The following is a 23955-nucleotide window of genomic DNA, read 5'->3' on the forward strand; positions in this document are numbered from 1 at the left end:
ACCTGCTTTATAACACTACCATTGTATTAGAGTCTTTCCAGCTTTTGCCTTAGCATTTTCTAGCAGCTACTGCAAATTTCCATACTCTAACATCTCTTTTACAAGTGACAAATCTATACAATACAAGGTGTAGTTCCTCATTAGCAACTGGCTAGTAAATACAGGTGGCTTTATACACAAAATCACAGCCTCTAATAACAGCTACTTTACAAGCACACATATTCAGGATGTTACTTTTCAGTTGTCCCCAAGTGATGTTTTGCAATCATTCATTTTTCTCTTCCTCTATCTCATTCTGCTTGGGGTATTCACGGTCAGCTCCTGTAGCTGAGGCATCAGGTTTTTCCATTCGTCTGTCCAGCTCATGGCAAGGCTTGACAAACTTTGCAGGCAGTCGCCATGGACCTGTAGGCAGGAGGACACAAATATACTCCCTCCTCCAGGTTATCAGCTCTTGAGAAGCAGACAGGTTAAACTGCACGTTGTTAACAGTCACGGAGTTTGCTGCATCATTGCCTCTGTTTTTTTTTTTCAAAAAGTCGCTCACCCTGATTTGCACAGCTACAAACGCCGGCCTGCTCGGCAGCAGCTATAAAAGCCTGCCTGCTCCGCAGCAGCCTCAGCTGCCTGCCTTGCTCCAGCAGCAACCATAAATACCTGCCGGCAACCGCACTTTTGCATTAACCCTTTCTTGCCCGAAATGTTAAACTGCTACGGTTAATAGCTTTTACATGAACCCAACAACAAAAAATACACAGAACACCGTCTGCCCTCAACACACACACTAGTATGGGATCCCACAAGCACACGCCACACAACTACAATATTTGAAGCACAAAATCCAGACAATCATTACTCCCACTACAGTCACCGGTACAGACCGTGGCACAAGGACCCTGTGGAGACTAACAGGAAACCAGCTCCGAGAAGCATCATTGCAGTGCGAGGTGGCAGGCTCATCCTTAGCGGGCATCCCCGCAGAGGCTCTGCCTCCCCCACATCGCATGAGGCTTGGGCTTTTACACTGACCAAAATGCACACTCATTCCGACACAGGTGGCCAGCCTATGTTGGAAGAAGTGGCCAGCAATATCTATAAAGGTCTCCAAAGGTCGATAGAAACCTGGACATACTTATATTTACCAACTTCCAGTACATGAGTATCACAGATACCCCTGATATATAAAAGAGACCTTCCCCACCACCAGAAAATCACACAATACGTCTGTATCCCACGCTGGTCTCGCTTCCCTGGAGGTTCGGGGGGGGGGTGGGGGTGCTTTTTCTGTTTTTTTTTTGTTTGTTTGTGTTTTTACTTTAACATAAAAAACGGTTGCTCCCTTCACTTTAAGAAAGGGTGAAAACATCCATAAAACAGATGTCCTGAGCTCAAATTTAAATTCGTTCAATCACTGACAACGGGGGTGTCCTGGAGCGGTGCTGACTCTTTCCAGGGTTTCACCCATCGAGCTGGCACCCACTACAAACCGGAATCTGTAATTTACACACATATAACCTCAACTTGTTAGTTTTACTTCCATAGGACCTTTCCAAATGCCGGTTTCCAAATCCTTGTACTGGACCAGAATACCCGGAGTTTTAGTCTTATAACCTGAACCTAATGCCTGACCATGTATTATAGCAGGGGAGTCATTAAAGTCTCCTGTCAATAGCACAAAAAAATCATAACATATACAGCTTGAGTATAAGAGGATTTTAACCCATATGTGGTCACCGCTTGTCAGGCCGCCTTAACTATTTTGAGATCAAAAGCTTCCCACTCTTTAGCCCCCTGCTGTGTAGTAAACACAGGATATGCAGAAAGGCCCATTGCAGAAAATTCACCTGTAATAATCACATCTTTGATTAACCTGTGCCAACAGTGCGCAGGATTTGTGCCCCCCGATAACTCTCCCACCCGTTCCCCCTGTTTGCCTTCTTTAAGGAAGGGGTTTTGCGGAGGATAAGGTGGAGGCACCAACAGAGATGGCTCAATCCGAGACTAGAGGGCATCAAGCTTTTTCATCAATTGTTGCAGCTGAGCATCTCCAAGGCCAGTGAGTAGTTGCTGATGAGCTGAGCAGACGGACCCGGGAGAAGAAGAGTCAGAGTCTGGAAGCAGAGGGTATAAATATGTACTGTAAAGGACATCAACAAGGTGACTGATCAGGACACTGGAAATAATTTGGCTGATTTTGAAGCCAAACGAATAGATGAACAATCCCAAACCATGTTCTTAATCCCTGATGGCAAAGTAACAATTGAAAAATCTAAACCTAGGTATTCAAAAGAGGATAGAAAGTTGATTGAGGATCTAAAGAGACAGGAAAATAAAGAGGGTTGGGCTCAAATACCTGATTGGCGAATTGTAATCCCCTATAACCAACTCTGGAAGTTAGTTCCCGAAGAACATATAATAAAACTCATTGGGGTAGAAACTCTTTGCACAAATATTTAGACAGACAAAGTGTAGCAAGGAATCTATACACCACAGTTCAATAAGTGACAAAACAAGGACAGGTATGTCTTAAGAATAATCCTAAAACTGAAAATAGAAATCAACTTGGGACAATTGGGAGAGGAAGTTATCCGGGACAGCAGTGGCAAACAGATTTTTCTGAATTACCAAGAAAAGGGGGTTATCGATATTTGTTGGTGTTAACGGATACTTTTTCAGGCTGGCCAGAAGCATTCCCTTGTAGCATAAATAATGCAAGGCAGGTGATTAAAGCATTATTAAATGAAATAATACCTCATTTTGGAGTACCAGCAGCAAGTTCTTCTGACCAGGGTTCACACTTTAGTGCAAAATTGTCACAGGAAATTAGCAAAAAATTAGAAATTGATTGGCAACTATAAGTTTCATACAGGCCTCAGGCCAGTGGGCAAGTAGAAAAGATGAACCATCTGATTAAACAACAGATTAGTAGAATATGTCAGGAAATGAATTTCTATTGGTACCAGGCGTTACCACTGACTCTATTAAGAATTTGAACTAAACCCTGGTCAAAAGAAGAGGTCAGTCCATTTGAGAGTTTGTATGAAAGACCATATCAGTCCCAGTTTAAAGGAGAAAGTCTTCTGGAAGTGGGAGAGGGCTAATTTCTCCGACAGTTTCTGATCAATCTGGGAAAACAATTGGAGGAGATAAATAAGAGAATAATAGCGACAAGAGCAAGAGGTTTGTATTATCTGATTCACCCTTTCAGATCTGGAGACTGGGTTTATGTTAAGAATTTTTTAGGAGATCCTCTACAGGAGAAGTGGAGTGGACCGTACCAGATATTACTGACGACCTTTACAGCAGTGAAGATAAAGGAACAACCTGCTTGGACATATTATACAAGAATTAAGAAAGCACCAGAGCCTGAGAAGACATGGCAGATCGAACCTTCAGGAACCTTACACCTGAAATTGCGTCGATCATTTTTGGGACTCATATGATAACTGGCGCACAATCTTGGGACCAGAACTTATACCTGAAATTAGTGCAGAATGTTACTAATGTTTTTAGTCGTAGTGATTGTTGGGTGTGTGCACAGTTGCCTAAATCAGGAGAAAGCCTGGATCAACCAGTAATTGGAGTTCCAATTCCTAACACTGTCTCATGGACAAATTTGTGGGTGAACACTAGCAATCTGTATTCGAAGGAAAGGTTAAAATTTGGAATAGTTAATCCTAATCCAGGTAATAAATATTACACCTGTGCACAAATATGTATTACACCAGGAACCAGGATAGGAAATCTTGCTTGTTTAAATGACACAGATGTAGGTCACCCTTCAAATTGCAATCATACTATTAATATAGATGGTATCATAGTTCAGTGATGGCCCGTTCCTAAAGGGAAAGGATGGTATGATTATGTGGAGAAAATGCTTATAAGACTCTGCCCCCCAACTGGAAGGGGGCATGCACCTTAGGTGATGTAAAACCCAATTTTACTATTATCGACAGGTATCCTTCCGGGACCTGGATTAGAAGTTTTGCTAAATGGATTAAGCTAGGGTTTAACCCTATTATTGAACGGCACAGAGCATTTCATAGTTTTGTAAGGGGGCTAATTCCATCTTTGGGAGTAAGTGAATTAGAAAAGGCAATTGTAAATATCTCAGCAACCATAGAGGAAATGGAAAGTAAACTCATTGATATAATGCAGGCAGAACAACAAGAGATAACCATCCTGTCTAAAGTGGTATTACAAAACCGGATGGCTTTAGACATGTTACTGGCATCACAAGGAGGGGTTTGTTCCATAATCAATGAAAGCTGTTGTTCCTATATAGACGAAAATGGCAGAATCAAAACAGATCTGGAGGAAATTTGGAAACAAACTAAGATATTTCATGAAATGGCCATGAATGACACATCCTGGGGTTTTGAAGAAATATGGAAAAAGTTAACTTCATGGTTACCCAATCTCTTCTGGTTGAGGCAACTGGTTGCAGGAATATTGATGTTCATTATTTTAATATTGATTACTTGTGGTATGATGCAATGTTACCTCTGGTGTTGTGAACAATCTATAATAAATTATGAAGATTGGAAAAGGAAAGAAATTAATCACCAAGTAGAAACATGGTAATGGCAATATACAAAATGTTGCAAAAGAATTTCATAGAATCATAGAATCATAGAATCGTTAGGGTTGGAAAGGACCTTAAGATCATATAGTTCCAGCCCCCTGACATGGGCAGGGACACCCTACGCTAAATCATATCACCCAAGGCCTTGTCCAACCTGGCCTTGAACACTGCCAGGGATGGCGCATACACAACCTCCCTGGGCAAGCTATTCCAGTGCCTCACCACCCTAACAGGAAAGAATTTCCTTCTTACACCCAACCTAAACTTCCCCTGTTTAAGTTTTAACCCATTACCCCTTGTCCTGTTACTACAGTCTCTAATGAAGAGTCCCTCTCCAGCATCCCTATAGGCCTCCTTCAGATACTGGAAGGCTGCTATGAGGTCTCCACGCAGCCTTCTCTTCTCCAGGCTGAACAGCTCCAACTTCCTCAGCCTGTCTTCATACGGGAGGTGCTCCAGTCGCCTGATCATCCTCGTGGCCCTTCTCTGGACTTGTTCCAACAATTCCATGTCTTTTTTATGTTGAGGACACCAGAACTGCACACAATACTCCAGGTGAGGTCTCACAAGAGCAGAGCAGAGGGGCAGGATCACCTCCTTCGACCTGCTGGTCACGCTCCTTTGGATGCAGCCCAGGATACGGTTGGCTTTCTGGGCTGCAAGTGCACACTGCCGGCTCATGCTAATTTTCTCATCAACCAGCACCCCCAAGTCCTTCTCCGCAGGGCTGCTCTGAATCTCTTCTGTGCCCAACCAGTAGCTGTGCCTGGGATTGCTCCAACCCACGTGCAGGACCTTGCACTTGTCATGGTCAAACCTCATGAGGTTGGCATCAGCCCACCTCAGAAGTGTGTCAAGGTCCCTCTGGATGGCATTCCTTCCCTCCAGCATATCAACAAAACCACACAGCTCCGTGTCATCGGCAAACTTGCTGAGGTCACACTCAATCCCACTGTCCATGTAAGTGACGAAGATGTTAAACAAGACCGGTCCCAACACCGATCCCTGAGGGACACCACTCATTACTGGTCTCCAGCCGGATATTGAGCCATTGACCACAGCTCTTTGTGTGCGGCCATCCAGCCAGTTCTTTATCCACCGAGTGGTCCATCCATCAAATTGATGTCGCTCCAGTTTCTATCTGAAACTTTTAAAGTACAAATTCGGAAAAAAAATAGGAATGCATAAATTTTTATGCATGCCAAATTCTCTAAAATCTTTCTTAGGGCGAGAAGCAACATTTAAAGATGGCAAAATAGAATTTAGAGTTAAAAACAGTCAATTAATTGGAGGTTTGAGTTCATCTTTAATTCAACAGAAAAACAAAAAGAAGGACCTCCCTGAAATAGAAGAAAACCTTAATCAGGTATATGTGGGAGAAGGGGCATCTGAAGTTCCAGGTAAGGCAAAATAATGCTTTGCCTGTTAAAGTGAAAATAAAAAAAGGGGGGCCTGCCCAATTAGAATAAAACAATATCCCTTAAAATTAGAAGATCAAAGGGAATGAAAAAAAAAAAAATTTAAAATATAGATTATTAATTGAATGTGAATTGGAATATAATACTTGTATCTGGACAGTAAAGAAATATGATGGGAAAAGTTGCAGATTGGTTTACGATCTCAGGGTAATCAACAAAATTGCAGAGGATATTTGTCCAGTAGTAGATAATTCGTATGATTTATTGACTAAATTGAATAATAATCAGAAATGGTTTGCCATCCTGGATTTAAAGGACACTTTCTTTTGCTTACCATTGGCCAAAGAAAGCCAAAATTATTTGCTTTTGAATGAGAAAATCCTTACGCAGGAAGAAAATTGCAATTAACTTGGACAGTATTACCGCAGGGGTTTAAAAACAGTTCAGCGATTTTTGGAAATCAGTTAGCACGAGAATTAGAATTATGAAAGCCACCTGCTCAGACGGGGACTCTGTTACAATATGTGGATGACCTGTTAAATGCTACCTAAACAAAGGAAGACTGTGTCCAGTGAAAGGTGGGATTATTGAATTTCTGGGACTGAATGGTTCTCACGTATGCAAACAAAAGGCCCAACTAATCCAAACCTGAGATTTCTACCTAGGATATGAAATAACAGGAGGACAGAGAGAAAGTGGAACTGCCAGAGAAGAAGCCATTTGCCAGACTCCATGATCATCGACCGTCAAGGAGCTCCGGGCATTCCTGGGAATGACAGGATGGTGCAGACTTTGGATCCATGATTATGGTGTTCTGCTAAGACCACTATACAAACTGTTGAAGGGAAACCCTCCCTCTTTGGACTGGACTGATAAAGTAGAGGAGGCTTTTAGGAATTTAAAGATAGAGTTTATGAGAGCTCCAGCTCTGGGACTTCCGGTTGTGACTAAACCGTTTTGGCTATATTGCCATGAAAAACAAGGAATAGCCTTGGGGGTCCTTGCTCAGAAACTAGGACCATACAGAAAGGCAGTGGTGTATTTTTCAAAGAACCTGGATGAAGTGAGTAAAGGATGGCCCAGTTGCCTAAGGGCTGTGGCAGCAGTCGTCATGAATATTGAAGAGGCTCGCAAATTCACCCTGGGACAAAAGATTACTGTGCTAGTGTCCCATGTGGTATCAGCAGTCCTGGAACAGAAAGGAGCCCACTGGTTATCTCCTTCACGTTTTTTAAAATACCAGGCGACCATTGTAGAACAGGGTGATATAGAAATTGTCGCCACTAACGTTGTGAATCCAGCATCCTTTTTGCAGGAACAATCGACAGGACCACTAACACAAGACTGTGCATTAGGTGTGGTCCATGCACATGGTGCTATCTGGAAAGAGAGGACTTTTGAACACACAAGGGAAACAGATTAAACATGCTACAGAAATTCTACGGTTACTGGAAGCTGTTCAGCTACCTGAAGAAGTCGCTATTATATACTGTAGAGGACATCAACAAGGTGACTCTGATCGGGAAACTGGAAATAATTTGGCTGATTTTGAAGCAAAACCTGAACAATCTCAAATCATGTCCTTAATCCCTGATGGCAAACTAACAATTGAAAAATCTAAACCTAGGTATTCAAAAGAGGATAGAAAATTGATTTAGGATCTAAAGGGACAGGAAAATAAAGAGGATCGGGCTCAAATACCCGATGGGTGAATAGTAATCCCCTATAACCAACTCTGGAAGTTAGTTCCCGAAGAACATAATAAAACTCATTGGGGTAGAAACTCTTTGTATAAATATTTAGAGAAACAAATTGTAGGAAGGAATCTATACACCACAGTTCAATTAGTGACAAAACAATGTCAGGTATGTCTTAAGAATAATCCTAAAACTGAAAATAGAAATCAAATTGGGACAATGGGGAGAGGAAGTTATCCAGGACAGCAGTGGCAAACAGATTTTTCTGAATTACCAAGAAAAGGGGGTTATCGATATTTGTTGGTGTTAATAGATACTTTTTCAGGCTGGCCAGAAGCATTCCCTTGTCGGACAAATAATGCAGGGCAGGTGATTAAAACATTATTAAATGAAATAATACCTCGTTTTGGAGCGCCAGCCGCAATTTCTTCTGACCAGGGTTCACACTTTAGTGCAATATGGTCACAAGAAATTAACAAAAAATTAGAAATTGATTGGCAACCACATGTTGCATATAGGCCTCAGGCCAGTGGGCAAGTACGAAAGATGAACCATGTGATTAAACAACAGATTAGTAGAATATGTCAGGAAACGAATTTCTATTGGTACCAGGCGTTACCACTGACTCTATTAAGAATTCGAACTAAACCTCGGTCAAAAGAAGAGGTCAGTCCATTTGAGAGTTTGTTTGGAAGACCATATCAGTCCCAGTTTAAAGGAGAAAGTCTTCTGGAAGTGGGAGAAGGCTATCTCCGACAGTTTCTGATCAATCTGGGAAAACAATTGGAGGAGATAAATAAGAGAATAATAGCGACAAGAGCAAGAGGTTTGGATTATCTGATTCACCCTTTCAGATCTGGAGACTGGGTTTATGTTCAGGATTTTTCAGGAGATCTTCTACAGGAGAAGTGGAGTGGACCGTACCAGATATTACTGATGACCTTTACAGCAGTGAAGATAAAGGAACAACCTGCTTGGACATAGTATTCAAGAATTAAGAAAGCACCAGAGCCTGAGAAGACATGGCGGATTGAACCATCAGGACCCTTATGTATGAAATTGCATCTGTCATAATTTGGACTCATATGATAACTGGCACACAAACTTGGGGCCAGAATTTATACCTGAAATTAGTGCAGAATGTTACTAATATTTTTAAACTGCAGTGATTGTTGGGTGTATGCACAGTTGCCTAAATCAGGAGAAAGCCTGGATCTCCCATTAACTGGAGTGCCAATTCCTAACACTATCTCATGGACAAATTTGTGGGTGAACACTAGCAATCTGTATTCGAAGGAAAGGTTAAAATTTGGAATAGTTAATCCTAGTCTGGGTAATAAATATTACACCTGTGCACAAAGATGTATTACACCAGGAACCAGGGTAGGAAATCTTGCTTAAATGACACAGATGTAGGTCACCATTCAAATTGCAATCATACTATTAATATAGATGGTATCCTATATCAGTGGTGGCCCGTTCCTAAAGGGAAAGGATGGTATTGGTTATGTGGAGAAAATGCTTATAAGACTCGAACCACCAACTGGAAGGGGGCATGCAACTTAGGTGCTGTAATACCCAATTTTAACCAGCGTCTCTAAAGTGGTTTTACAAAACCAAATGTCTCTAGACATGTTATTGGCATCACAAGGAGGGGTTTGTTCCATAATCAATGAAAGCTGTTGTTCCTGTATAGATGAAAGTGGCAGAATCGAAACAGATCTGGAGGAAATTTGGAAGCAAACTAAGATATTTCATGAAATGGCCATGGATGGCACCTCCTGGGGTTTTGAAGAAATATGGAAAAAGTTAACTTCATGGTTACCCAGTCTCTCCTGATTGAGGCAACTGGTTGCAGGAATATTGATTTTAATTAATTTAATATTGATTACTTGTGGTATGATACAATGTTCCCTCTGGTATTGTAAACTGTGTATGATTGGAAAAGGAATGAAATTAAGCACCAAGTAGAAACAGGCAATTATTTAAGAAAGGATTTTGATGGTAATGGTAATATATAAAATTTTGCAAAATAATTTGCAAGAGGACAGAAAAAGGGGGGAATTTGAAACAAGGGGGCCCAAAATCACAAAATGGAATATAGAAACCTTTAGAATTAGTTTTAAGTAATGTTAAATTTGATGGCTTTGTAACAGTAGCAATGGAAAATTAATGAGGTGCACGATACATAGAGAAAAAACTAGAGTACAGCTAGAGAGCATTCTGAGAATTCTCACAAGATAAATCGTTATAGTTGACATAGTTTAAGAAAAACAGTCTAGAAGAACAGGACACAGGGATAAGGAGTATCTGGGAACTGCAGGTGTCCAGGATGGGCTACAGTTAAAATAACTGATAAGTAGGAGGATAGGAGGATTATTATGTCTCTGGTGCTAACGAACCAAATAAACAGGTATGAGCATTTACTGCGCATGCTTCAGTTTGGCCTCTTATCCCACAGCTGAAGAGCCAGGCCTGAAAGCTGGTGCTCGGCATATTCAACACACAGTGAGCTTTGCAACAGTGTCACCCGCATTTGCTGTTGCTCCTAGCTTTCCCAGCAAAAAGTCCATTTAGATGCAACATCTCCGGTAGTTGCTCTCGCCTGCTCAGCAGCAGAGTGTGCAGAGCACAAAGGTTTGGCCTCTGCTCCCACAGCCAAAGAACCAGGATAGAGAGCCGGTGCTTGGCATCTTCAGGCAATAGTGAAGCTTTGGAACGGTGCTACCCTCATCGCTGTCGCTCTTCTCTTTCCCAGCTAAATGTCCATTTGAATCCAGCCTCTCTGGTGCTCACTCTCGACTGCCCAGCAGCAGACTGAGAAGTGCACGAATGTTTGGCCTGAGATCTCAGTCAAAGAGCCAGGCAGGAAAGCTGGTGCTTGGCATCTTCAGCTCACATTGAGCTTTGCAACGGTGCCACCCTCGTTGCTGTCGCTCCTTGCTTTCCCACCTAAAAGTGCATTTCAATACAACATCTCCGGTACCCTCTCTCGGCTGAGCAGCAGAAGAGTTAGTAGAGCATGAATGTTTAGCCTCTTCTCTCACAGCTGAAGAGCCAGGATGGAAAGCTGGTGCTGGGCCTCTTCAGCTCACAGAGAGATTTGCAACAGTGCCCCCTCCATTGCTGTTTCTATTAGCTTTCTCAGCTAAAAGACCATCTGAATCCTACATCTCCAGTGTTCGATCTTGCCTGCTCATCAGCAGAGTCAGTATTGAGCAAACATTTGGCCTCTGCTCCCTTAGCCGAAAAGCCAGGACAGAAAGCTGGTGCTAGACAACTTCAGCTCACAGTGAGCTTAGCAATGGTGTCCCCCGCATTGCTGTTGCTCCCCTTTTTCATGATTAAAAGTGCATTTGAATTAAACATCAATGGTGCCACCTCTCAGCTGCCCAGCAGCAGAGTGAGTAGAGCATGAATATTTGGCCTGTCATCCCACAGCAGAAGAGCCAGGATAGAACAATGGTGCTTGGTAACTTCAACACAGTGAGCATTGCAACGGTGCCACCTGCACTGCTGTCGCTCCTTGCTTTCCCATGTAAAAGTCCATTTGAATCCAACCTCTCCAGTGGTCGCTCTCGAATGAGAAGCAGCAGAGAGAGTAGAGCACGAACGTTTGGGCCCTGCCCCGACAGCTGAAGAGCCAGGAGGGAAAGCTGGTGTTTGGTATCTTCAACAAACAGTGGGCTTTTCAAGGGTGCCACCCGCATTGCAGTTGCTCCTTCCTTTCCCACCAGAAGGCCATTTGAATGCAACTACTCCTGTGGTAGCTCTCAGATGCTAAGCAGCAGAGTGTGTAGAGAACTAACGTTTGGCCTCTTCTCCCACAGCTGAAGAATCAGGACAGAAACCTGGTGCTAAGTATCTGGAACACACAGGGAGCTTTGAAACGGTGCCACCCACATGGCTGTCTCTCCTTGCTTTCCCACCTAAAAGACCATTTGAAACGAACCTCTCTGCTGCCCGCTCTCGGCTGAGCTACAGCAGAGTGAGCAGAGCAGGAACGTTTGGCCTTTTCTCCCACTGCTGAAGAGCTAGGAAAGAAAGCTGGTGCTGGGCTTCTACAGGTCACAGTGAGGTTTGCATTGGCACCCCCTGCATTGCTGTCGCTCCTTGCTTTCCCACCTAAAACTCCATTTGAATACAACCTCTCTGGTGTTCACTCTTGTCTGACCAGCAGCAGAGTGAGTAGAGCACGAATGTTTGGCCTCTGCTCGCACAGCCGAAGAACCAGGACAGAAAGCTGGCGCTCGGCGACTACAGCTCACAGTGAGATTTGCATTGGCACCACCCGCATAGGTGTCGCTCCTTGCTTTCCCACCTTAAAGTCCATTTGATTACAACCTCTCTGGTGTTCGCTCTCGGTTGAGCAGCAGCAGAGTGAGTAGGGCATGAACGTTTGTCCTCAGGTCCAACAGCCAAAGATCCAGGAGGAAAGCTTTTGCTGGGCCTCTTCAGCTCACAGTGAGCTTTGCAACGGTACCACCCGCATTTCTTTTGCTCATCGCTTTCCCACTTAAAAGTCCATTTGAATCAAACCTCTCTGTCCTCGCTCTCTGCTGCCCAGCAGCAGAGTGAGTAGTGCATTAACTAGATGCACCAGATTTAGTAGAGCATGAACGTTTGGCCTCTACTCCCACAGAAGAAGAACCAGGCCAGAAAGCTGATGCTGAGCATATGCAACACACAGTGACCTTTGCAGCGGTGCCACCTGCATAGTTCTCACTCCCTGCTTTCCCACCTAAAAGTCCATTTGAAACCAAACTCTTTGGAGCTAGCTCTCGGCTGCCCAGCAGCAGAGTGAGTAGAGCAGGAATGTTTGGCCTCTGCTCCTACAGACAAAGAGTCAGGACAGAAAGCTGGTGTTGGGCCTCTTCATCTCACAGTGAGCTTTGCATTGGTGCCACCCGCATAGCAGTAGCTCCTCGCTTTCAGACCTAAATGTCCATTTGAATACAACCTCTCTGGTGGTCGCTCTCAGCTGTGCAGCAGCAGAGTGAGTAGAGCAGAAAGGTTTGGCCTCTGATCCCACAGCAGAAGAGCCAGGACAGAAAGATTGTGCTGGGCAACTTCAGCTCATAATGAGACTTGCATTGGTGAAACGCCCATTGCTTTCGCTCCTCGCTTTCCCACCTAAAAGTCTACTTGGATCCAAACTCTCCATTAGACACTCTCAGATGCCCATTAGCAGAGTAAAGTAGGAACGTTTGGACTCTGCAAACACAGCCAAAGAACCAAGAGAGAAAGCTGGTGCTTGGCATCTTCAACACACAGTGAGCTTTGCAAGAGTGCCACCTGCATTGTTGTCACTCCTCGCTTTCATACCTAAAAGTCCATTAGAATCCAGCATCTCTGGTGTCGCTCTTGGATGAGCTGCAGAAGAGTTAGTAGAGTACGAACGTTTGGCCTCTGATCCCACAGCCGAAGAGCCAGGACAGGCTGCTGATGATGGGAATCTTCAGCTCACAGTGAGCCTTGCAACTGTGCCACCCGCATTGCTGTCGCTCCTCGCTTTCCCACCTAAAAGTCCATTTGAATCAAACCTTTCTGTGGTCGCTCTCTGCTGCCCAGCAGCAGAGTGAGTAGTGCACTAACTTTTGGCCTCTGCTCCCACAGCCAAAGAGCCAGGAGGGAAAGCTGGTGCTGGGCCTCTTCAGCTCACCGTGAGATTTGCATTGGTGACACTCGCACTGCAGTCGCTCCTCTCTTTCAGACTGAAAAGTTCATTTGAATGCAACCTCTCCTGCAGAAACTCTCAGCTGCTCAGCAGCAGTCAGTAGAGCATGAACGTTTCGCCTCTGCTTCCACAGCCAAAGAACCAGGAGAGAAAGTTGGCACGTGTCATCTTCAACACACAATAAACTTTGCAACGGTGCCACCTGCATTGCTTTCTCTCCTCGCTTTCACACCTAAAAGTCCATTTGAATTCAAACTGATTCGGTGTTAGCTCTCAGCTGCTCTGCAGCTAATTAGAGCACGAATATTTGGCCTCTGCTCCAGACCCGAAAAACCAGTTAAGAAAGCTGGTGCTGGGCATCTTCAGCACACAGTGAGTTTTGCAATGGTGCCACCAGCAGTGATGTCTTTCCTGGCTTTCCCACCGAAAACTCCATTTAAATCCAACCTCTCCGGTGCTCGCTCTTGGCTTCCACGCAGCAGAGTGAGCAGAGCGCAAAAGTTTGGCCTCTGCTCCCACAGCCAAAGAACCATTATAGAAACCTGGTGCGGGCATCTTCAGCGCAAAGTGAGCTTTGCAACAGTGCCATCCGCATTGGTTTTGCTCCTCCTTTTCCCACCTAAAAGTCCATTTGAGTCCAAACTCCTTCGGTGTTCGGTCTCGATTGAGCTTTGCAATGGTTCTACCGTCATTGCTGTTGATCCTCACTTTCCCAACTAAAAGTCCTTTTGAATCCAACATCTCCGGTGGTGACTCTCGGCTGCCCAGCAGCAGTGTGAGTAGAGCATGAACTTTTGGTATCCGCTCCCACAGCCAAAGAACCTCATAAGAAAGCTGGTGCCTGGCATCTTCAACACACAGTGAGCTTTGCAACGGCGCCACCTGCTTTGCTGTCACTTTTCGCTTTCCCACCTAAAATTCCATTTCAATCCTACCTCTTCGGTGGTTGCTCTCTGCTGCCCTGTAGCTGAGTGAGTAGAGCATGAACGTTTGGCCTCTGCTCCCACAGTAGAAGAGCCAGGAGGGTAAGATGGTGCTGGGAGTCTTCAGCTCACAGTGAGCTTTGCAATGGTTCCACCCGCATTGCCGTCGCTCCTCGCTTTCACACCTAAATGTCCATTTGAATCCAACTTCTCCGGTGCCAGCTCTCGGCTAAGCAGCACCAGATTTAGTAGAGCGTGAATGTTTGGCCTCTGTTCCCACAGCTGAAGAGCCAGGACTGAAACTTGGGACTGGGCCTCTTCTGCAGACATTGAGCTTTGCAAGAGTGACTCCCAAATAGCATAGTTCCCCGCTTTCCCACCTAAATGTCCATTGGAATCTAACCTCTGTGGCACCAGCTCTCGCCCATCTAGCAGCAGATGGAGTAGAGGACAAATGTTTGGTTTCTGCTCCTACAGCTGGAGGGCCAGGACAGAAAGCTGGTGATGGGCATCTTCTGCAGACAGTGAGCTTTGCAAAGGTTCCCTCCGAATTGCTGTCGCTGCTTGCTTTCCAACGTAAAAGTCCATTTGAGTTCAACCTCTGCAGTTCCCGCTCTTGCCTTTTCAGCAGCTTAGGCCCATCAGCAGCTTTCTGGTCTAGCTCTTTGGCTCAATACACATTAGGTGGATGTTTGCATTCTGTGAGCCTTGCACCTGGATCTGGCAAGAGAACGTCAAAGAGGCACCGTAGAAAGATGGACTTTACAATACAAAGGTAATGCACATTGCCACCTTGCTCATACTGGAGCACAGCTTACTTTGTGCAGGTGATGTACAGCACAAGCTTTATGCTCTGCCATTTCCAGAGAGGAAGAAAGGGATGGAGGCTTCATCTGAACATCCAGTGTCCTGGGTTCCACAGTAGCAGTCATTTTTCTCCTTCATAGTAGCTGGTGCAGTTCTATGTTTTGGACTTTCAGCCTGGGAACAGCGCTGATAACACCAATGTTTTTAGTTACTGCACAGATGGTTTAGTCTGACCAAGGACTTTGTGAGTCTCATGGTCTGCCAGGGAAATGGGGAAGCTGGGAGGAAGCAGAGACATGACACCTGACCCAAACAACCCAAAGAGGTATTCCATACCACAGCACGTCATGCCCAGGATGTAACTGAGGGTTACCCGGAAGGGCGAGTGCTCTGTGGGGTTGGACAAGGTATTGGTCGGTGCTCAGTCGGGCGGGGTGGGGCGAGTTATCGATCAGCTGGTGGTGATGTGCTGTATTCTCTTCCCTTGCTATTTCCTTTATCAGTATTATTATTGGTGGTAGCAGTAGTGATTTGTGTTATCCCTTAGTTACTAAACTGTTCTTATCTCAACCCCTGGGAGTTGCATTCTTTTGATTCTCCCTCCGGGAGCAGGGGGAAGGAAAGGGGTGTGTGTGTGTGTGTGTGTGGTGAGAGAGAGACTGCTTGATTTACGGATGGGTTTAAACCACAACATCCAGCAGCAGCTTTCGGCTCTCGCTCATGCTCAGGAAAACCTGAAGCTTTATGTTCGCACTTTGAGAGACTTGCGTCTACTGCTTAAAGCAGGAAAGCTGGGGTACTCTCAACATGCTGGATACATTGCTGAAAACTCCCTGGTTGCTGCTTAGGCCCAACAACAGGTTTCTGCTCTGGCTCTTTGGATCTATACGCATTACCTGGACATTTGCAGTCTGTGAGCACTGCGCCTGGACCTGCGAGGAACATCAAAGACGCAGTGGAGGAAGATGGACTTAACATTACAAAGGTAGTGCACATTGCCATGTTGATTACAACAGAGGACAACTCAATCTGTGCAGGTGATACCCAGCACAAATTTTCTGCAGTGTCACCTCCGCTGTGTCAGCAGGGCATGGAGCATTCAGCTGAAAGCCCCCAGCAGCTTTCTTCTCTGTCTCGTCTTCTGGAGAAGCAGATGCTGCCTGTTTGTAGAATGAGAGTCTTGCTTCTACCATTTTTGGCAAGAAACCTGGGCTTCTTTGACATGCTGGTGACCCTGCTCTTGATCTCCCTGGTTGCTGCTTATTCCCAGCAGCAACTTTCTGCTCTGTCTCTTTGGATCTATGCACATTAGCTGGAGTTTTCCACTGTGAGCACTGCGCCTGGATCTGGCAAGGGAACATCAAAGAGACACAGTAGGAAGATGGACTTAACATTACAATGAAAGTGCACATTGTTGTGCTGCTGACACTGGAGAGCAGCTTACTCTGTGCAGGTGGTTCCCAGAACCAGGTTTTGGAAGTGGCACCGCATGGTAGGAGCAGGTCATGGAGCCTTCACCTGAATGACCAGCAGCAGCTTTCTGCTCCGGCTCCTGCTCTGAAGAAGCAGAAGCTGTAGATTCGTACTTTGAGAGACTTGCTTCTACTGTTTTAGGTGGGAAAGCTGGGGTGCTTTGACATCCTAATGACACTGCTGCAGGGGTGCCTGGTTGTTGCTTAGGCCCACCAACAGGTTTCTGCTCTGCCTCCTCGGCTCTATACACATTAGCTGGACGTTTGTAGTTTGTGAGTTCTGCACCTGGATATGGCAAGGGAACATCAAAGAGGCACTGTAGGAAGAGGAATTTAACATTACAAAGGTAGTGCAAATTGCCATTTTGCTGACACTAGAGCACACCTCTACTCTGTGCAGATGATTCCCAGCACCTGCTTTCTGCCCTGCCACCTCCACTGTGGGAGCAGGGCATGGAACCTTCAGCTGAATGTCCAGCAGCAGATTTCTGTACTGGCTCGTGCTCTGGAGAAGCAGAAGCTGCAAGTTGGCACTTTGAGTGACTTGCTTCTACCTTTTTATCCAGGAAAGATAGAGTGCATTGACATGCTGGTGACACTGCTGCAGATGTGCCTTGTTGCTGCTTAGTCCCACCAGCAGCCTTCTGCTCTGGTTCTTTGGCTCAATACACATTAGATGTACGTTTGCTGTCTGTGACCACTGCGCCTGCATCTGGCAGGAGGGCATCAGAGAGGCACAGTAGAAAGATGGACTTAACATTAAAAAGGATGTGCACATTGCCATGTTGCAGACCCTGGAGCACAGCACTGTGCAAGTGATTCCCACCACCAGGTTTCTGCTCAAGAATATAACCTCTGCTGCGCCAGTAAAGCAGCAGAGTGAGTAGAGCAAGAATGCCTGGCTTCTTCGATGACAGATGAAGAGCCAGGACAGAAAAATGGTGCTGGGCCTCTTCAGCAGACAGTGAGCTTTGCACAGGTGCACCCACATTGCTGTTGCTCCTCTCCTTCCCACCTTGAAATCCAATTGTGTGCATCTTCTCTGATGCCCTCTCCTGAACGTCCTGCAGCAGAGTGAGTAGAGAAAGAATGTTTAGCCTCTGTTTCTACAGCTGAAGAGACAAGACTGAAAGCTGGAGCTGGGCCTCTTCTGCAGACAGTGAGCTTTGCAACGGAGCCAACGGCATTGCTGTCACTCCTTGCATTTCCACCTAAAAGTCCATTTGAAACCAACATCTGTGGAGCTTTCTCTCTTTCAGGGCAGGAAAGGCTGTGCGCAGTATTGGATCGTTGCCTGCTGATGCTGATTGTTCCTTTACTGCAGAACTCATCCGGTTCTATCAAAGTTCATTCTCTGTTGGGCTGATGGTTGGAGGGAAGTCAGGGCTAGTCACTGATGACCTGGAGACATCTAGTTGATGGGCTATAGAAGTATTACACAGCAGGCAACAGCATACAATTAAGTTCATTGGCTGTTTTCCCCTAAAATCAAATCCCCTTGAGGTATACATCGGACTTCCCCATCTTCCCGCATTACCCACCAAGTATATGCAGGTCCCTGAGCAAAAGCAATCCCACGAGTGAGTTTGCCTTTACCTGAAGCAGGAATAACCCAGACTGACTTCTGTTGCAGAATGACTCTAAGAGCAGGACCATAGAGTTCTGGAGGACTGTGCAAGCAAGGCAGGGGGTGGCCCCCACAGGTGGCCGGAGACCGGACCTGGGAGGAGAATGTGGAGGAAGCTGTGGGGGCTAACCAATACTGTTATGCCAAGAAGGAGTGGCTGAATACCACTCCTATATATGTGTGAACTGCTTCACAAAGAAAAGGGAAGTTGCTTATCACCCATATTGGGTTGGCCTGTCTGCTTCTCCTCGCCGCTTACAAATGGCGCCCAAACAGGGACGCGGACTACAGGGCCCTGGTCGCTGGGGACCCGGATTACAGGGCTCCGACTAGCGGGGACCCGGGATACAGGGCCCCGGTTTAACGGGGACCCGGATTACAGGGCCCCGGTCGACGGGGACCCAGATTACAGGGCCCCGACTAGCGGGGACCCGGGATACAGGGCCCCGGTCAACGGGGACCCGGATACAGGGCCCCGGCCGACGGGGACCCGGGATACAGGGCCCCGACTAGCGGGGACCCGGATACGGGGCCCCGGCCGACGGGGACCCGGGATACAGGGCCCCAACTAGCGGGGACCCGGAATACAGGGCCCCGACCGGCGGGGACCCGGATACAGGGCCCCGGCCGGCGGGGACCCGGGATACAGGACCCCGACTAGCGGGGACCCGGGATACAGGGCCCCGACAGGCGGGGACCCGGGATACAGGGCCCCGGCCGACGGGGACCCGGAATACAGGGCCCCGGTTTAACGGGGACCGGGATACAGGGCCCCGGTCGACGGGGACCCGGAATACAGGGCCCCGACTAGAAGGGACCCAGGATACAGGGCCCCGACTAGCGGGGACCCGGGATACAGGGCCCCGGTCGACGGGGACCCGGAACGGCGAGTGAGCGGTGCCGGCAGCAGCGGCCGGGAAGCGCAGGCAATGCTGCTGCGGTGGCGTGACGGACCCGGGTGCTTGGACTAACCGAAAGAATCCGCCGCTGGGGCGGAGACGCTGAGGACCATCAGGGAGTGTGAAAGGGAGATCGACTGGTGGAGTAACTCCCTGGCGGGCCAGTCGAAACGGTTCCAGGGAGATACCCCCCAAAAGGGGAAGGACCCCCTGCCTTCTCACACAGAGGGGGATGGCCCGAGGCAGCCCCTGCCCTGTAGCTGTTGCGCAGAGGTAGGGGACCAAAAAGACGACGAGGGTTGGAAGCGAGTTCCAGTTCGACGTCGTGGGAAACCCTCCCCCCTTCCTGCCCTGCTTCCCCAGGTGTCCCTCCGTAATAGGTTCGAGGCCCTGGATCTTGAAGGAGAGGTAGGTGAGAAGGTGGGGCAAGGCCAGCCCACAAGGCCACATAGGAAAAGGGAGTCGACTTTGCACCTCAAGACTGCCTCTGTTAAGAAAGAAAGAAGGGTCATTGTAGTAGGGGATTCCCTTCTGAGAGGAACAGAGGGCCCGATATGCAGAGTTGACCCTCATCATAGGGAAGTGTGTAGTCTGCCTGGAGCCTGGATCAGGGATATCACCAGGGCGCTCCCCAACCTGGTGCACCCGACAGACTATTACCCGCTGCTGGTCTTCCAGACAGGTGGGGAGGAAGCTGCTTCCCGCAGTCTGAGGGGGATGAAGAAAGACTACAGGGCCTTGGGGCGGATGGTGAAAGAGTCTGGGGCTCAAGTGATCTTCTCCTCTCTCCTTCCATCTTCCACTGATGTGGGAAGGAATGGGAAGATTCAGTTCATGAACAATTGGCTTCGAGACTGGTGCTACAGGCAGGGCTTTGGATTCTTTGATAACGGCTGGTTTTATAGGGCACCAGTCTGGACAATGACAAGTGAGAAAGGTTTGTCTCACAGAGGGAAAAGGATGCTGGGGCACGAATTAGCAGGGCTCATTTGGAGAGCTTTAAACTAGATTCGAAGGGGGATGGGCTTGTAGCTGGGCTTGCCCCAGTGGGGCAGCGCTCCAGAATTAATGAAGACTGGGAGGCCTCCTACAATCCTAGGGTGAAATCGGTGTGCTCAGCTCGCTCCCTGAAATGCCTGTACACCAATGCGCGCAGCATGGGAAATAAGCAGGAGGAGTTGGAAACCTGTGTTAAGTCAGGAGATTATGATCTGGTGGCAATTACAGAGACGTGGTGGGACAGCTCACATGACTGGAATATAGTCATGGAAGGCTATGTCCTTTTCAGGAAAGACAGGCCAGCCAGGCGGGGTGGTGGGGTTGCTCTTTATGTGCGGGAGGAACTACAGTGCACCGAGTTCTGTCCAGGGACAGATGATGAGCGAGTTGAGAGTCTGTGGGTGAGAATTAAGGGGCAGGCTGGCAGGGGGGATACTGTTGTAGGTGTCTGTTACAGACCACCGGATCAGGGTGAGGAAGTTGACGAGGCCTTCTACAGGCAGCTGAGAGCAGCCTCACAGTCACAGGCCGTGGTCGTCGTGGGGGATTTTAACTTCCCTGATGTTTGCTGGAAGGACCACTCGGCAACCCAGCCACAGTCCAGGAGGTTCCTCCAGTGTATGGATGATAACTTCCTCCTGCAAATGGTGGATGAGCCGACCAGGAGAGGAGCGCTGCTGGATCTCATCCTCACTAACAAGGAGGATCTGGTCGAAGCAGTAAGGGTTGAGGGCTGCCTTGGTTGCAGCGACCACGAGATGGTGGAGTTCAGGATCTTGTGTGGCAGGACTAGTAGAATACCAAGTAGAATTGCAACCCTGGACTTTAGCAGGGCAAACTTTGGCCTTTTCAAGCAATTGCTAGGGGAAATCCCATGGGCAGGGCTGCTTGAAGGTAAAGGGGCCCAAGATAGTTGGTTGACATTCAAGGACTGCTTTTTCCGTGCTCAAGATCGGAGCATCCCGACACGTAGGAAGTCAAGGAAGAGGGCCAAGAGACCTGCGTGGCTAAATAGGGAATTGCTGGGTATGCTCAAGCGGAAGAGGAGAGTTTACAGGTCATGGAAGGAGGGGCTGGCCACTTGGGAGGAATATAAGGCTGCTGCTAGAGGATGTAGGAAGGCAGCTAGGAGGACTAAGGCATCCTTAGAATTAAACCTGGCAAGAAGGGTCAAGGACAGCAAAAAGAGCTTTTTTAAATACATGGCAGACAAAACTAACACCAGAGGCAATGTAGGCCCACGGATGAACGGGATGGGTGCCCTGGTGACAGAAGATAAAGAGATGGCAGAGTTACTGAATGCCTTCTTTGTCTCTGTCTACTCTGCTGCGGGCAGTCCTGAAGAGCCCTGTACCCCTGAGACCTTAGATGAAGTCAGGTCGACGGAGCGGTTTGCCTTAGTCGATGAGGAATGGGTTAGAGACCAGTTGAGCAATCTGGACATCCATAAATCCATGGGTCCAGATGGGATGCACCCGCGGGTGCTGAGGGAACTGGCGGAAGTCATTGCTAGACCACTCTCCATCATCTTTACCAAGTCTTGGGAAACGGGAGAGGTGCCTGAGGACTGGAGGAAGGCAAATGTCACTCCAGTCTTCAAAAAGGGCAAGAAGGAGGACCCGGGTAACTACAGACCGGTCAGCCTCACCTCCATCCCTGGGAAAGTGATGGAACACCTTATCCTTGGTACCATCTTAAGGCATATCAAGGATAAGAAGGTTATGAGGGGCAGTCAACATGGCTTCACCAGGGGGAAATCATGTTTGACCAATCTCTTAGCCTTTTATGAGGAAATAACACGGTGGATGGATGATGGCAGAGCGGTGGATGTGGTCTACCTTGACCTCAGCAAAGCATTTGACACAGTCTCCCACAGCATCCTCACGGCTAAAATGAGGAAGTGTGGACTGGATGATCAGGTACGGCCACACCACCCTGAAAACGTCTGATCTCGTCTGATTTCGGAAGCTAAGCAGGGTCGGGCTCGGTTAGTACTTGGATGGGAGACCGCCTGGGAATCCCGGGTGCTGTAGGCTTTTTAAAAACGTTGGGGTAACTGGGAGTTACCCGGAAGGACAGGAGCTTCCGGGTGGAACTCGTTTTCTTGGCCGGTGGTATCGTATTCTCTTCCCTTGTTATTTTCCCTTATCATTGTTTTTAGCTGATAGTAGCGGTGGTGATTTGTTGCTGGACTGTTCTTGTCTCAACCCGTAGGAGTTGCACTCTCTCGATCCTCCTCCCCGTTCCTCCGGGAGCGGGGAAGGGGAGAGCCCCGGTGCAGGGAGGGGGGGGAGACGAACACGGACCTTGATTGTTGTCAGCTCGGCACCACTCACTGGGAGTGAGTGAACAAGTTACCTGACTGGGTTTAAACCACGACAGTTCTTTTTGGCGCCCAACGTGGGGCACGAGGGGTTGAGATAAGAACAGATCTGACTGGATTGATAGTCACTCGTCACAATGCTGATTTATTGGCTCTCAAGGTTTTTTCTCTTGATCTCACAGTTTCAGTATACCATATCTTACGTCCATCCGGTATTGGCTGTATTAGTGTTTTTCAAGTGTGGGGCTTGGGCTAAGGTTTTTATCCCATTGTACTTTATGGTAATGACTTGTAATACAATAGAATCATTGATCATGAAACTGATCTGGCTTATGTTCCCAGTGTGGTCACCACCTTTATACTTTGGGAGGTATATGATGGAGGTGCTTAGCAATTACACATCTTTTTTCTCCTTCTCAGGTGCTCAACCTGTGAAGGAGACATCCTTTTACCCTCCTAGTCGTCCCCCCAGACCATTTACATTTGAGAGTTTTGAATTTTTTAAATGGCCTTTTAATGCTCTTGAGACTTGTTTGCTGATGGTGATGGGAATCACCATGCTAACACGCATACAGAGTGTGTTTTGCCCACTACTGATTTCAAGAGTTAAGCAGATTCAGGTTTGGGTCTTGTCTGGGGTCAAAAGACGATGTAGGAGGACCGAGAGATTTTCCCAGAGGCTGGACAGCCATGAGTGGCAGGGTGTGTGGGATAGTATGGGCAAGTATCTAGGTCAGTGGGCCCCTCCAGTATTTTGGAATTTCACTACCGAACAACTGCAAAATCCAGAAGAATTAGTAAAACACTTAAATGAGGTGTGTGGTCATTCTGGCCATACCAGAGATGGACAAATCACGGCAACGTGCTGGGGCTTGGCCTATGCTTACAGGGCCTTGTTCAACACTATCCAGCACCTTCAAAAGGAAAAGAATATCGGCGGATTTGAGAGCAAAGTGACAGTCGCTACTCAAACTTCGGCTGCAACAGTGGCTGCGCAGCTACCCCAGTGGCAAGTACAGCAGCTGCTCAAACTTCAACTGCAACAGACAGCGCGGTTACCCCAGCTCCAAGCACGGTAGCTACACCACCCCCAGCAACAAGTACAGTCGCTACTCAAACCACAGTGATAATCACTGCAGCCAAACCAGAGGACCAATTCGTACCAATATCAGTTGCCCCTGTACGCAAGAGAACAAGCAAAAAGGAGGCAAAAAGGGTGAAGCGAGATGAAGAACCAATGAATTCACCACCCGGTCCAGAATCTGATCAGGAGTCATCCTCACATGACGAAGAAGAAGAAGAAGAGGTAACTTCTCGATCTCGGACCTCAACCGAGCTGCGGAATATGCGAAAAGATTTTACCCGTCAACCAGGGGAGCACATCATCACCTGGTTACTCCGATGCTGGGACAATGGGGCCGATGGTCACGAACTAGAAGGTACAGAAGCCAAGCAGCTGGGATCACTTGCTAGAGAAGGGGGAATTGACAAAGCAATTGCAAGAGAGAAAAAGTCCCTCAGCCTTTGG

At 47.3% G+C, this 23955-nt stretch overlaps 1 pseudogene; it reads left to right on the forward strand.

The window, feature by feature from the left end:
• Nucleotides 1–22021: 22021 nt before the first annotated feature.
• LOC133281488 (5S ribosomal RNA) lies at nt 22022–22140 on the forward strand (annotated as a pseudogene).
• The last annotated feature ends 1815 nt before the right edge of the window (nt 22141–23955 follow it).

This window comes from Pezoporus flaviventris, unplaced genomic scaffold, assembly GCF_033815535.1.
Source record: "Pezoporus flaviventris isolate CSIRO_AGI_PZ_B2104156 unplaced genomic scaffold, CSIRO_AGI_Pfla_v1 ptg000099l, whole genome shotgun sequence".
NCBI classification, from domain to species: Eukaryota; Metazoa; Chordata; class Aves; order Psittaciformes; family Psittacidae; genus Pezoporus; species Pezoporus flaviventris.